The 14,123-nt window shown below is 41.7% G+C and overlaps 1 long non-coding RNA gene across 1 annotated transcript; it reads left to right on the top strand.

The window, feature by feature from the left end:
* The first annotated feature begins 11,769 nt into the window (after positions 1-11,769).
* Positions 11,770-12,054, top strand: LOC139070512 (uncharacterized). Its single transcript, XR_011521010.1, has 2 exons — positions 11,770-11,895; positions 11,963-12,054. It is a non-coding gene; the product is annotated as an uncharacterized lncRNA (long non-coding RNA).
* The last annotated feature ends 2,069 nt before the right edge of the window (positions 12,055-14,123 follow it).

Here is a 14,123-nt window from a genome sequence, read left to right on the forward strand (position 1 = left end):
AGGGTGTGACATGGTCATCCATTTTCTTTACCCACTTATCCACGCAGGGTCATGGAGGGCTGTGCCTGGACAGGTTGCCAGTCCATTGCAGGGCAACATAGAAACACAGGACAATCTACCAAGCACACACACCTAAGGGCAGTTTAGAGACGGTCATGTTTTTGGGCAGAGGGAGGAAGCCGAAGTACCCGGAGAGAACCCAAGCTTGCACAGGAAGAACATGAAAACTCCATGCAGAAAGACCCATGCTGAGATTTGAACCCAGGACCTTCTTTCTGCAACCACTATGCCACTGCAGCCGCCGTGACTGTCACCAATTTAAAAAAAAACATTACATTAAATGTTGTTACCTGTGGAGCAGAAAGCATGCAACCTCGATGTGATTTCTCAGATTTTGATTGTCCTTCAGTTAATTCCATCGAGAGGATATAATGCCGATTGTAGATTTCGGGCTCTGTAGTTTCTGGATCTGCTCCAGCAGTGAGGATCTTTTTAGTTTGTGGTTTGTTTTAGTTGGCTCATGTTAGTGCTAGCGGTTAGCGTCAGCTGCAGCAGGGTTGTTTATGACAGTTGTAATTCCACTTTTGACCAGTAGGGTGGAGAAGCAGGAAACTTCTCTGTGTTAGTTTAAGATGGTTTAAACACCAATGAGATGGGCTACATTTGGCTCAGTTGCGCTACCTACCTGTATAGGTGACATGATTAGAATTAGCCATAATGGTATGATGTATTGATACTATGCTGATGATGATAAAATAGAGTTTAAAGCCTGACTTTTATTAAAAACTGAGTTATTTACAGCTATTCCCTCTTAAAAATTCCTCACAAGGGACACACCTCTTAGAAAAGGGCCAATATTTTAACGTGTATTTGCCTCCAAGCTTGGCATCATAATATAACATTAGCAGTGGGGTTAGAAATCCTGTGGTTGTTCTGTCTCGTTCATGAAACAGGCTTTTTTCCAGTTGAGCATTAATGCAGAATAACACGGGTGGAGCGCGACGCCTGAGGAGGATCCCACTAATTTATGTAGAATTAAATTAGTCATGTTGAATGTGATAATTACTCTTGTTAAGCGAAATGATCATCCAACACTACGGCGATGTGCCGTGACTCTAGCTCGCAGCCATTTGATTTTAAGTCATAACAGTGTGTGTGTGTGTGTGTGGGGGGGGGGGGGGGGGGGGCTGCCTTATTTAATAGCTTCTACGTGCCGCGGGACGCGTGTCGTCCTCTTGGTTTTATGGGATCAATAACACACCAAATGCAGCAGATTTTGCTCTTATTAACACACTATAAATAGTTGACAGCATCCCGGTAAAACCCTAAATGATGGGATGACCCAACCGGCTCTGGCTGCCAAGTCATTACACACAGAAACATTAGGTATGAGGCAGCACTAAAGCTCAGTAACGGTCTCTTAGTGCCTGGGATCCATGCCATTAAATCTGCAGCCAGGAGCTCTCAGACGGGGATGTCACCGGCTGTGTTTTATATTTAGGCTTTATTTAAATAGGATTGTGTTTTAGTTGTGTTTATATGATAATGAGCTGGCGCACACGTTAAATAGATACCTCAGATTTAATTTCCGTGTTGAAAGTGGCGCTTTAAATGTACTCAGTTTGAAGAAGTAGAGCTCAGTTGTCTTAAAATAACTTATATCTCAAATATTTTACGGCACATCATGCACACAATGTTTTATAAACCTTTGCATCAATTCAGCAAAAAATAAATAAAAATGGGTAGATTCTTCAGGAAGTGCTACAGCTAACCTGGAGGTTAAGAAACTGCATCACTTTTTAGGTGATTTTTATCCATCCTGCTTACAACATAAATAGTTTGGGGGTTTTTTACCTCTGTGTCGGACATTTTTAATCAAATGACCTGCAGCAGGTGAACAACTCTCCCTTTTCTCCTCCAGAGTGAAGGTGTGCTTTTACAGGTCATGGGGGCGTGGCTGTGGGAGGAGCCTTACAGTGATGAGATGAAGCACTGCAGCTTTAATCTATTCTAGAAATCTAGATCATCATTTACCGAAGCAAATAGATTTTGCTCTTCATGCGAGTCTAACGACGTTCCACTGGAACCTCCGCAGCCACAGCCAGTCTAGTGACTAGCCAATCACAGCGCTCTATCGGTTTTTGAGGCGGGATGTCACTGTGACTGAGTGAAACTAAGATAGGGACAGCTCGTTTAAAACGACTTTGGCATCAGCTTTGGGCTATTTAGACTTGGGTTTTGCTTTGAGTCAAAAGCACATACAAGGATGTTTTTGCATCTTCGACAGTGTAGACTGACTTCAACAACAGTGAATACATCCCATTGTTTATTGTCCAATAGCATGAGGAGACAGTTTGATAGACAACCGTAGATCCCGTCCCACGACTGAAAGCCTTCTATGGTTAGTCTGTTTGAGAAGGGTCAGATCTTTGACATGCATCAAGCAGAGTTGGTCAGCTTTATTTTTTCCCTGAGATACAACGACGAGGATGGATATTGTATTACAGGAGAAGTTCAACCGAACTCCAACCCCCGCTAGCTGGATAGGTGCAGACATGTTTTGGTCCGTTTAACTCAGAAGACCCGCGACCCGATTTGGACATTGAGGAGGATTCTGTTCATCTTCAGAACCAAAATCTATACAGTTTGTTAACTTTTTTTTAAATATTTTATTTCTGTGCTCCACCGGGAGCTCTGAGCTGACTAAAGGCCTTAGCTCCATCATACTGTCCCAATATACACTGAACAAAAATATAAACACAACACTTTTGTTTTTGCTCCCATTTTTGATGAGCGGAACTCAAACATCTGAAACTTTTTCTACATGCACTAAACACCCATGACTCTCAAATGTCGTTCTGAATTATGTCTACATGTGTGTTAGTGAGCACTTTTCTTTACCAAGATAACCCATCCCACCTCACAGGTGTGGCATATCAAGGGACTGGTTAGACAGCATGAATAATGTACATGGCCCACAATAAAAGGACACCCTGAAATGTGCAGTTTGATCAAACAGCACGATGCCACAGATGTCACAACCTTTGAGGGAGCGTGCAATTGGCATGCTGACTGCAAGAATGTCTACCAGAGCTGTTGCCTGTTAAAAGAATGTTCATTTCTCTACCATGAGCCGTCTCCAAAGACGTTTCAGAGAATTTGGCAGTGCATCCAACCGGCCTCACAACCACAGACCATGTGTGACCACACCAGCCCAGGACCTTTAATTTCAGCATGTTCACTTCCAGGGTAACCTGAGACCAGCCACCCAGACACCTGCAGCAACAATCGGTTTGCATAACCAGAGAATTTCTGCACAAACTGTCAGAAACCGTCTCAGGGAACCTCATGTGCATGCTCATCGTCCTCATTGGAGTCTGGACGTGACTGCAGTCCATCAAAGTAACCAACTTGAGTGGGCAAACACTCACATTCGATGGCATTTGGCACGTTGGAGAGGCGCTCTGTTCACAGATGAGTCCTGGTTTTCACTGTTTAGAGCAGATGGCAGACTGCGTGTGTGACGTCGTGTGGGTGAGCAGTTTGCTGATGTCAACGTTGTGGAACGAGTGGCCAATGGTGGCGGTGGGGTATTGGTATGGGCAGGCATGTGTTATGGACAATGAACACAGGTGCATTTCATTGATGGCATTTTGATGCACAGACCTTGATGAGATCCTGAGGCCCATTGTTGTCCCATTCATCCACGACCATCACCTCATGTTGCAGCATCGTAACACATGGCCCCATATTGCAAGGATTTATATATGTATGTTATTATTTTAGATCGGACCCAAGTTGTTTATAAATGCATGTAGGACACGGACATATGACTCAGACCTTTTGCTGAAGCTGTAAATGCAACTTTCTGTAATTATTAAGAGCACGAAAGTAAACAAAATACAGTTATTCACAATACTAGCGTACTAGCAGCTACCATGTGGAGTGATGTATGAGAAACACAGTTCTTCACTGTCTGGAGGCGAGGATTTGGATTTTCTGTAATGATTTATGACTAAATTCCTTAACAAAATGAAAACTGAACTTTGTTCATATTTATAGATGTTAAAGTGTAGTTATACTGTAGTTCTACCTTTTTAATGCTGAGTCTGGCCAATACCTTTAAATACATAAATCTGATAGAAAACATGATATTTAGTGGAAGGGTCATTTACACAGGATCCTTACATAAATCGTTGTACTTTTGCAGCCTGATGAATAACTTTACAAAGTCATTTTGTTACAACTTTACAGCACATTTATTTCCAAATGAAACAGAAAAGGCAATTTTATGTCAGGAAATGCCATGTTGTGATTTTAAAACAAAGCAGTGATAAAAAAAGAAAGAAGAAGAAGCATTACCTGCTTCCTAAATAGCAAACATTTTCTTTTTTAAATCTTCTGGAGTTTACGGTCCAACAAAGAGCCGGAGCTGCAAGAGGCTGGACCAATCCTGGTCTGCTGGTTTTATCTTTCTGTGGTCTTCCTGCTCCGTCTCTGTTATCAACGTCAGAATCAAACTCTTATTCCCTTTAATGTTCTCCTAACAGGGCTCTAAATAAGACCATTTATATTTGTGTTAGGGGTTAGAGTCACACTTTGTGATGGTTTTTGTGTTCTGATCTTGTGTGTCCAGTTACAGACATTTTCTGTCCGTTTTTAGCTTTGAAATTTCCACATTTGTCTCTTGAACTGTCAGGTTATAAAAGGAAATAATTTAAAACTTTTCTGTTGAAACTTAGACACATTTAGAGCTAATTCCTACCAGATTAGATTTTAAATGTCTCTTTAATAAATCAACCTTTCACAAATGGCTTCATTTCTTCTACAGATTTGAGCCTTCTGTGTTTTATATTGAAGACAAAAAACATCAGAAAAACACATTTCGGTGTTTTTTAAGACGCTTCAATGAGAGATTGCTTGTTATAGCTCAGGTGGAAAGTTATCTCACTGAGCTATAGAGGCCTGCACTGCTCACTGCATTCTAAACACAACGTTTGTGATTTTGTTTTCCTGGAAGATTGTTCTGACTCTTTCTGTGGCTTCCATCAGGCCAGCTTCACAAAAACAGAACATTTGTGACCAAATGCATCCACAAAGGCAAAAGCTAAAAACACCAAGAGCGCTAAAATGATTTTGCGTGGCAGGGATTCCTATTATCTCTGCCTGATTTAGCCGTGCAACCGTTCAGCCCACTCTGAATAATTTAGAGCCTCTCTGGTGTGGACCTCCACACCATACTGAGAGATCCAAACTCTGCAACAAGATGATTAGAATCAAGACGCCTTTGGTTGATGTTTCTGTCTCTAAAATCATGAACTGCTTTGCAGATTAATCACATGGGGTGAGAAGGGTTTCTTCTGCTAGGAGCAAAACAGCAGGAGCGCAAATGAGTGAAGGGAAGGCAGCAGAAGGAACTCTGTGATCTCAGGAGCTCTATATACCAGGAGGCTTTCTGAGAACCAAATACAGTAAAATTCTCTTTAATGTTAGCTCTCAGCCTTCGACTGCATATTAATTTGAAAGACTGGTGCTCCCTTGCACTGTAATTACCTGCAGCGAGTGTCCTCAACGAAGAGAAAGGCAGCCATCGCAGGCTGGGATGGACTTTGTTTCAGTTAGTCTCATCTACAGTATCTCCTCTCTCTGCAAAGACACAAGGAGCATGGAGATGGGTGTTTGTTCTGCACTCAGCTGAGGAGGTCACGCTCTCCTTGACATGATCACTCCGAATGAAACGGGAAGCATTCAGATGCTCCCTTTGAAGTGAAAGTCTCAACATGGCTCTGTAGTCTTATTTGTGTTCTGCAATCCTTTCTGATGAAGAAACTCAGCAGTGCCATCTGTGAAAGTGGTCTCTGATGGTTCTGGAGGCTGGGAGCCCTCGATAAGACACTCGTGACAAGTGGTCTTTGTCTACAGTGTTTATTCCCGCTGTTCCGGCTAATGCTCCATGTATGTGACCATGAGTTTACACAAGATGCTGCAGCTCATGTGAATGATCTCCATCTATGATAGGCTACTACAACTCAGTCCCCTTAGAGAGGACATAATATACCTCTATACCTGGGTTAGAGTCTACATTGAACTTGTATGTGGATTAGCACAATACCTCTCACATAAAGCAATCTCACCAGCTCTGTACCTTCCAGAATGAGCCGTTTCAGGGCTCTGTCCCTTTAAGACAACAAGCTGGACCTGACCACACCCACCCATCTCCTTAATGGCTGCAATGAGGCGACAAGTTGGATGTCCATGAGGAGTGTAATGTACCAAAAGGGTCCATTTTCACCTATATATTTACCAACATAATAACCTTTTATCCACACAAATGAATCCACTTTCTATTTGGCCTTCCAAATCCAGCAGATTCTGCTCAGTGTTTGTTGACACACATACCAGAAGACAAAACATCAAGACAAACATTCTCACCAAGCCGCCACAATGCGGGACAGAAATTGAAGCAAATGCGGAAACGAAATAAATTGCAGTTCCACCCTCATCCACTAGGGGCTGGTGTCAGAAGCGAGCAAATCCTCATTGACTCCCTTGTTAAAAATACCAATTTCACAGCAGAAATAATCCTGTTTATACAGCCTGGTACCAAAACATGTTTTTTGTTTAAATTATCTAGTTTACACTCATGACAACTCTGAGGGGGGTGAATTTTTTTCTCACTCTTCTGTTTAAGTGTATTAAAAGCCTAAAATTCTGTATAATTAATGAGCATCAGACCCACGTGACCACAGAGCTAGCTCCGGGGAAAGGCCTCAGTAGAGCCTCGGCCTCGCCTGGAAACTGTTCCGCGATTTTTAGTCTCTCAACTTAGACTTAGTTGTAGCGTTTGTGTATTCTTTTTGGATATTATTTGTGAAATTGTTGGACAAAATGACTTGCTGTGGCATTAATTGCACTAATAGAGCGTCCAAGGAGTCTCCAATTCATTTTTTTTGGTAAGTAAAATTATATTTATGTATTTTAGGTCACTGCCAAGCTGAGCTTAGATTTTAACATGTACTGTTTAACCATGAAATTTAAATGTAATAGGGTAGAACCCAGTGCATTTAACATAATGCTGCATTTTAGAAAATGGGTTGAAATATAACATGTTGGTGGAGCTGGGTTCCGACTATCGGTATGGTCCCCTCCCCGCAGCTCGGCGCATCTCTGATCGCCGGGGCGCTTGACTGCTGTGCGGCTGCCGGCTTGTGGAGCTCTCGGATGGAAACCGATGTTTTCCACCCAGTTTTACCCAGCGGCAGCTCTGCGCATCTCTGATCGCATAGGCGCTTGTCTGCTGTGCGGCTGCCGGCTTGTGGAGCTCTCGGGAGACCTCTGTTTTCCACCCGGTTTTACCCAGCGGTCAGCCCGGCGTATCTCTGACTCAGAAGCTCTGGTGTTGTGCACAGTTAACTACAGTTGTAGCTAGGTTGCTATCTCCGTTAGCTTAGCTCCCACCTTTGCGTTACCTTTGGGTTAGCTTCAGGTTCACATTTAGCTACATTAGCTTCAGTTTGACCGGGTGTCGTCAGTTAATCCCAGCCTTACAGCCCCACTCTCAGCTCCACCTCTCTTCCCTTTTGTGGAATTGTCTGGGCTTGACGGAACCTGTGACACAGTCAAAATGGCAGTGGTGGCCACCTCCCATTTTACCTCAAAAACATATTATTGGAGTCTATGGAAACCCATTGTCCATACACAGTATATATGTTGATGATTCTCACCCAAGGTCCTGCATTCTCTGCGTAGAAGCCAGACTGTTGCATTCCTCCCTATCTACTCGACGCTCCTACAGGATTTTACAGTTATAAGTTAAATAATAATATGTAATGAATGAACAAGATGTTTAAATCAAATGTTTGAACAATCTGTGCTTAAACCAATGATGGCTTCAAAATGAATATTGCTCTCACAATGATCCATTTCAGATCTTATGATCAGTGTGTGTTTGATTTAACAAGTTAAACATTGTTTACACTCATACACATTACAATAAGATACACATTAACATCACCTCACAGAAGAGTTTAAGGATTCTCTTCACAAAGTGTTAAAAATCTTTGTATCTGTAGAAGGCGTAGCTTTCTGAGGGATGTTGGTAAGACTCCAAACGTGTCAAAATTCTGATTAGCCAAAACTCATAACATTGTGGTGTATTAAAACAAGAATTACTTCCCGATTAATTCAGTTTCTAGCTGATTCTAGAACCGGCCAATTCGGGAACAAGCATCTTTGAGACATCTCTTTTGACCTCCAGTCAAAAACCTTTCTGTGACGCTGCAAGCTGATGCAGTCAAACAGCTCTTTTCAGAACTACTTCAACTCTCAGACATCCACCTTGGATGCAAATTAGCATTCCAACTTCCTGCCTTCACCTGGAGGGTTCTCAGACTGGACAGGTCCTATCGGAGCTATCTACCGGTTCCTGATATCAGAGGTCCACTCCACTGGCAGTGATCAGCATGACCCCCCCCCAGATCGAACGAGAACCTCTGCACCAAGGGTGCATAGACTTGGCATGACCGATTGCGTCTGACGGCTTTTATCAATAACTAACTCTCTAGTTTATAACCAAACAGATTATTTTACACCCAGATTTCACAAATTCTCTCAGATACAAAGAACGGTTGCTAAACATCTAGCTTCCCTTACATTTCACCCATCACATTAAATCACTCCATATCCATTACATCACATCTCATTATTCATATATTGCCATGTATCATTAGTTTAAGGAAAATAATTAAATTAATTTTAAAACTATATACCTGACTGTCTGAATTAATACGAAGTGTGTTCATGGTCTCTGAAGAAGCAAAGAACCCTAGAATCTTCTGATTAAACTTTCAAAGATCAATCAGCTTGATATTTCATATTTATATGGAACCATCACATCTTATTGGTCATAATTAACTAATGTATTCCACTACATTATGGCGAGCCAGTCAGGAGTATTCCACAACATGAGTACGGATTATAGTCGCTGTTCCTCCAGCATCTAGAGGTGTGGAGGAGTTCTATGCTAATTTTCCCATTTGTGACATCACAATAAGGAACATTTTCAAACAGCTTATGGTAACACCAAGTCAGAGTGTTTATAGAGGCAGTAGAGAGTCATATTGCAACACAAAGAATGCAAAAAGGGAGATTTGCATAATATGTCAATTACAGTGGTCTTTTGTTTAGCTTTGTGGAAAAAATTAATTGCCATTGCTTTTTGAATGACCTCCTTTTAGAGAATTAGACTTTAATTATGTTTGGATTAACAAGCTAGCAGCTAGTCTGAGTGGAACCAGTTGCAACGAAGAATACTGCTCTCTAAAATCAACTCCAGTTCAAAAAAGAATATTTTGCTCCTAAGTAAAGGTTTACAAAACAACTGCAATGAAATGTGTCTTTTTTATTATTTTGTAACTAGTCGTTAGCTTATCAATCTAGTCCGAAACCATCTAAGTCTCAGTCTTGCAATAACATCAAAGGATTTTATCTTTGTTTTAAGAAAAGGAGCAGGTGGTAGCGCCGTTGTAACAAGAAGGTTGCAGGTTTGAATCCCACCTGCAGCCTTCATGAATGAATTTAGCTTCTCATGCATGCACTCCATTTTCCTCAGTCCCAGTGAGTGAGTGAGTGAGTGAGTGAGTGAGTGAGTGAGTGAGTGAGTGAGTGAGTGAGTGAGTGAGTGAGTGAGTGAGTGAGTGAGTGAGTGAGTGAGTCCCTATTACAGACTGGAGAATCTGAGCTGATTCGCACCCTCTTTGAGAGGTTTTAATTTAAAGTCCTGACCATGCATGACCATCAGGCTGCTGCTCTCTGTGTTCCTTTCCCCCCACCATGTTCCACCAGCAGCTACAGACTGTAAAAGCTCAGTAAGGGCAAAAGGCAGAACTGTCATCATGACAGGAAACAAGGTGTCAAAGGGGCTGGCAGCACTACAGGCAAAGTCTGACACTGCTCTATGGGTGACGGCAAAAGCAGGTCAAATCTACCAACGTTTCACTGGGCCTTCACACAAAAGCACCGGAGAATGGAGAGGAAGTGTGCTGCAGGAAACCAGCAGGTGAGGTTTTCATACTGATGCTGTTCATTTTCAAACCAGAGGCTGCTGAGGAATAAAAGCCTTGGGTAACAAAAACAGTTTTCTATTTGGACACACCCTGGCTTCGCTGACTTTGAGCAACAAGAGAAAGTCCTTTCATATTATAAAAATTACATTTCTAATCTAATAAATGGGTTTTCTGCTTATTTAAAGTCACTTCATCTGATTTTTATACAAAATTTGCTTTGGGGCATTTTTACGCTGTCTGCTCCGTGATGTTCCATGTGTGAACAAAGAGCTGAAATCCAAATTGAGAAGCTTTGTGTGTGCCACGTGGGATTTATCACATTTTATTCTGAGATTTCAATTTAACTCCCAACATCCTGCTGAGTTGAGTCAGCTCAGTCTATGCAAATGTCCCAAACCGTTATCCGCTGATGCATCCGTAAGTATCTGGAGACATGTCTGTGAAACAGTTTTACCAAGTAAATCATTTACAGGTGCTAAAATATAGCAAATATAAATATGTATAAAATAATATTACAACATATTTCTAGGTTTAAAAGAGCTCTACCTCTTCATCAGGATTAGTACATTCCTCAAAAAACGGCAATATCAAATCTTACATAAGCAGTGCAGAAAAAATGTATTCTAAGGATGCATTATGTAAGAATGATGTAAGAATGATGTAAGAATGACATCCTGTGGTCAAACGTGGGTACTGCAGCTTATTTTCTAGACACACTGGTCTCTTTCTTACTCTGTGAGTTTCACCGCTGTTGTCAGCTATGGATCAGTGCCAGAAGACTCTGTGATAAGTCATTTACAGTAAGTAAATAAATACATGTCACTTTAATATTGAGTTTTTGGTTTAGAGCCAACAATTTTTTCTAATCACCATTGACATTGTTCGCTCAACGTTAACCTCTAGCTTTCTTTATCTAATATTAGAGTAAAACTAAAAAGTAGTACAAAAAAGTACAAAAAATAACCTCTGGGTCGCTCCTGTTTACTAGCTTAGGATCTTTACAAAGCACTGCAGTGTTAGCTTGGTACCGACCATAAAAACCTGCAGGCTCAAAGGATGTAAACAGAGACTAAGTCCCTCTTTGGTCTTTTTAAAAGGAGAAAAACTGACAACCACCAGCTGGCTGAGAATGAAATCTGTTTCAATGTGACCTTCCTCCCAACATGACTGACACATTAGACTGTTTTGTGATTATTTCACAGTATAATTCTTACATAATGTGATTTTAGTGATCATCACTGCATCTGTACTCCTCAAAATAGTTCCAAAATAAACATAATGGTAAAAGATATGTAAATGAATATGACAGAAAGTGTTGGGCTGCATCAAAAATCTACTAGACATGATTCTGTCATGGTCCGTGGTGAGCTGACTGCAAGTAACCTGGCTTTTCCCTCTGAGCATTTTTTCCACAGGTGGGCGTGTCTGAGAGCTCCAGCTGCAGCTGATCTCCTCATCAGGCTCAGGGGATTTAAGGAGCAGTGCGACACATCAACACGCCGGATGATTACTCTGTTTGGGTAGCTTCAGCCTCAGCCCGATCCTGAAACTCGTTTTATATTCTTGTGAACCTGTTGCTAGTAAATACCTTGATGCCCTCTCCTGCTCCCCTCCAGGTTTCTCTCAAATCATCACCAGCTCCAGAACAAGCCCGGATCTCAGTTCTACCTGACGCACTGCTTCATTCCCTGGCCGCCCGCTCTCAGCCGCTCACCAACCAACATCCATTCCTGCTCCTCCACCCCTGGACAACCTATACCTCACCTGTGGATCTCATCAGCTCACCCGGACCCGACAAGCCTTCCCGTTCCATTACTACTACCGAGTAACAGTAAGACTAGTCTCCAGATAAGTTCCCATTGTTTTCCGCCATATATTCACTCTGTCTCCCTCCTTAGAGACTCTCCTGGATTCCTGCTGCCAGTCCTGCATCTCGTCGGTTCCCGTCTCTTACTTTTTCCTTATTTAGTAATAAAGACCTTTACTTACATTTCCTGCTCTCCGTGTTTGGATTCAGCATGTCGTGGGTCAAGAAATTGCCACCCAGACGTGACAGATTCATGTCACAAAAAATGTATGGAAGCCATCCAAAATCACTCCCGCTGGACCACACTTTGGACATCAAGAGGGTCTTAATACAGCAGATGGTAAATCTCAGTTTTATTTCTTTTGTGTTATCATTCAGTAATAGATTATCATCATGATTAACTAATTACTAGTTAATCCTGTTTTACTTACCTGTATTTTGTCAAACCTGATCTTTAATTTGAGCCAACAAGATGAGTAAATTAAGCTGAACTTGTCAGCAGAACTCAACAATGTTTTTTGGAACTTTTTCACATTTTATGTGGCTTTTCGTAACTGAAATCTCTCTATCTTTTTTATTTTTATTTTTTTGCAAAAATAAAAATTATTATTATTATTATGGTTTATTGTTAACTTTATTGTAAAACTTCTGCTGCACGATTCACCCAGATAATTACAACCACTACATCACACACTTTTCTTGTTTTCTTGTTTGTAACTTCTTTATTAAGCCTTTTCTAAATATGGCTTCCAGCTCTCCTCCCACACCGTTTTGGGGCATTGTGGGTACTGACACCATATGGCATTGAACTGTGAGAAATATGGATGCTGAGTTGACGCCTGACTGTAAAGGGCAGCCCGGGGCAAGTGCTTTGTAGCTGAAGATGTGTTTACGGACCCTGATAGATTGGCACAGAGCCAGGAATCTCAGCAGTCCCTGGAAAGCCACGGGCAAGGGTCAAAATAGTCAGCAGAGTGAAATATTTAATTACCAAGTGGCGAGCCACTGGAGGGCAACCAGAAAATTAAAGCCAGGAGCAAAGTTATGTTCAGGTGGGAAATTTGTTTGCTTTGGCCTTTATTTATGGTTTTTCTTAATATGACTGTTTTCTGTTTGTGATTCCCTTTAATCCACCGACTAGAAAAATCTGCATGTTTTCCCAAGTTTCAATCCCCCTCAGAACTTTAAAACACCTCCCCTTGGCCTCCGTGTGCAGGTGACAGGCTCAAATGAGAGATGGCTCCATTTGCTTCCTATAGCTAATTGGATTAGCGCTGAAGGCGTTACAATAACGACTGACTTTAGAGAGGCAGGATGAGAGAATGGGGGAGTGGGGAGCTGAGCCCGTTTTCCAGTTAAATGAGCTTTACTCCAGGTATAAAAAAAACCTGCAAAGAAATACAGAAGCTGTGTTGGAAGGTTTTATGCTTCCCGACCTGGTAATGAGTCACAAAATGTACGTAAATGTGTTAAAAGGAGGGTCAGCCAGCCGTAAATGGGATGAGACCAATGAGGGATGCAGGCAGGGCTTCATTTTATCCTGTTTGATTTGTTAGAGCCATTAATACAAGATTATAATCATGATGGCTCAGATTTATATGATGTTATGCTTTCCAAAGAACCAAACAGCTTCAGTTCAATGTTTACATGATTGATGAGCTAACGGCTAGTTTGATCCTGTCAAAACCAAAAAGTTTTATTTTTACTTTACAAATGTTTATACAGCAATCTCTGCATTACACTAATTTATATGGTAGTCAATGTTTATGTGTGTTGGACATGTCCAAGGTGTGGCCTGGGGGCCATTTACAGACCGTAGAGTGCATTTGTGTGGCCCCTACTTGCATTTCTAGAATGATCACTTTTGTCTCTCCAGTAGACTGTTTATGAACACACAGTCTAAAGACTAATTTATACTTCTCCGTCCGCGTCTGTACGGAGACAACGCCATTATGCGCGCAAGGACTCTCCGACAGGCTCGCAGAGGCTGACAGAGATATGCGCAATTTTAAAGTATCCTTCTAAATTGGCGGAGACCGCAAGCTTGTTATTGGTCGGGACGTCGCTTCCGTTAAATTTGTCAACATCACCACCATTGCCGAATATGACGAGGGGGAGGAGAGCGAGGGACAAATTTGTTCGCGTTAAAAAGTCTCTGGAATACATTTAAACAATGTCAACACAATAATGTAATGCTGTAACGCTGGCAGGATACCTCAGAAAAGTGCTACGCCCTATGTTGTCCTGGTGGG

This window comes from Nothobranchius furzeri, chromosome 7 (assembly GCF_043380555.1).
Source record: "Nothobranchius furzeri strain GRZ-AD chromosome 7, NfurGRZ-RIMD1, whole genome shotgun sequence".
Taxonomy (NCBI): Eukaryota; Metazoa; Chordata; class Actinopteri; order Cyprinodontiformes; family Nothobranchiidae; genus Nothobranchius; species Nothobranchius furzeri.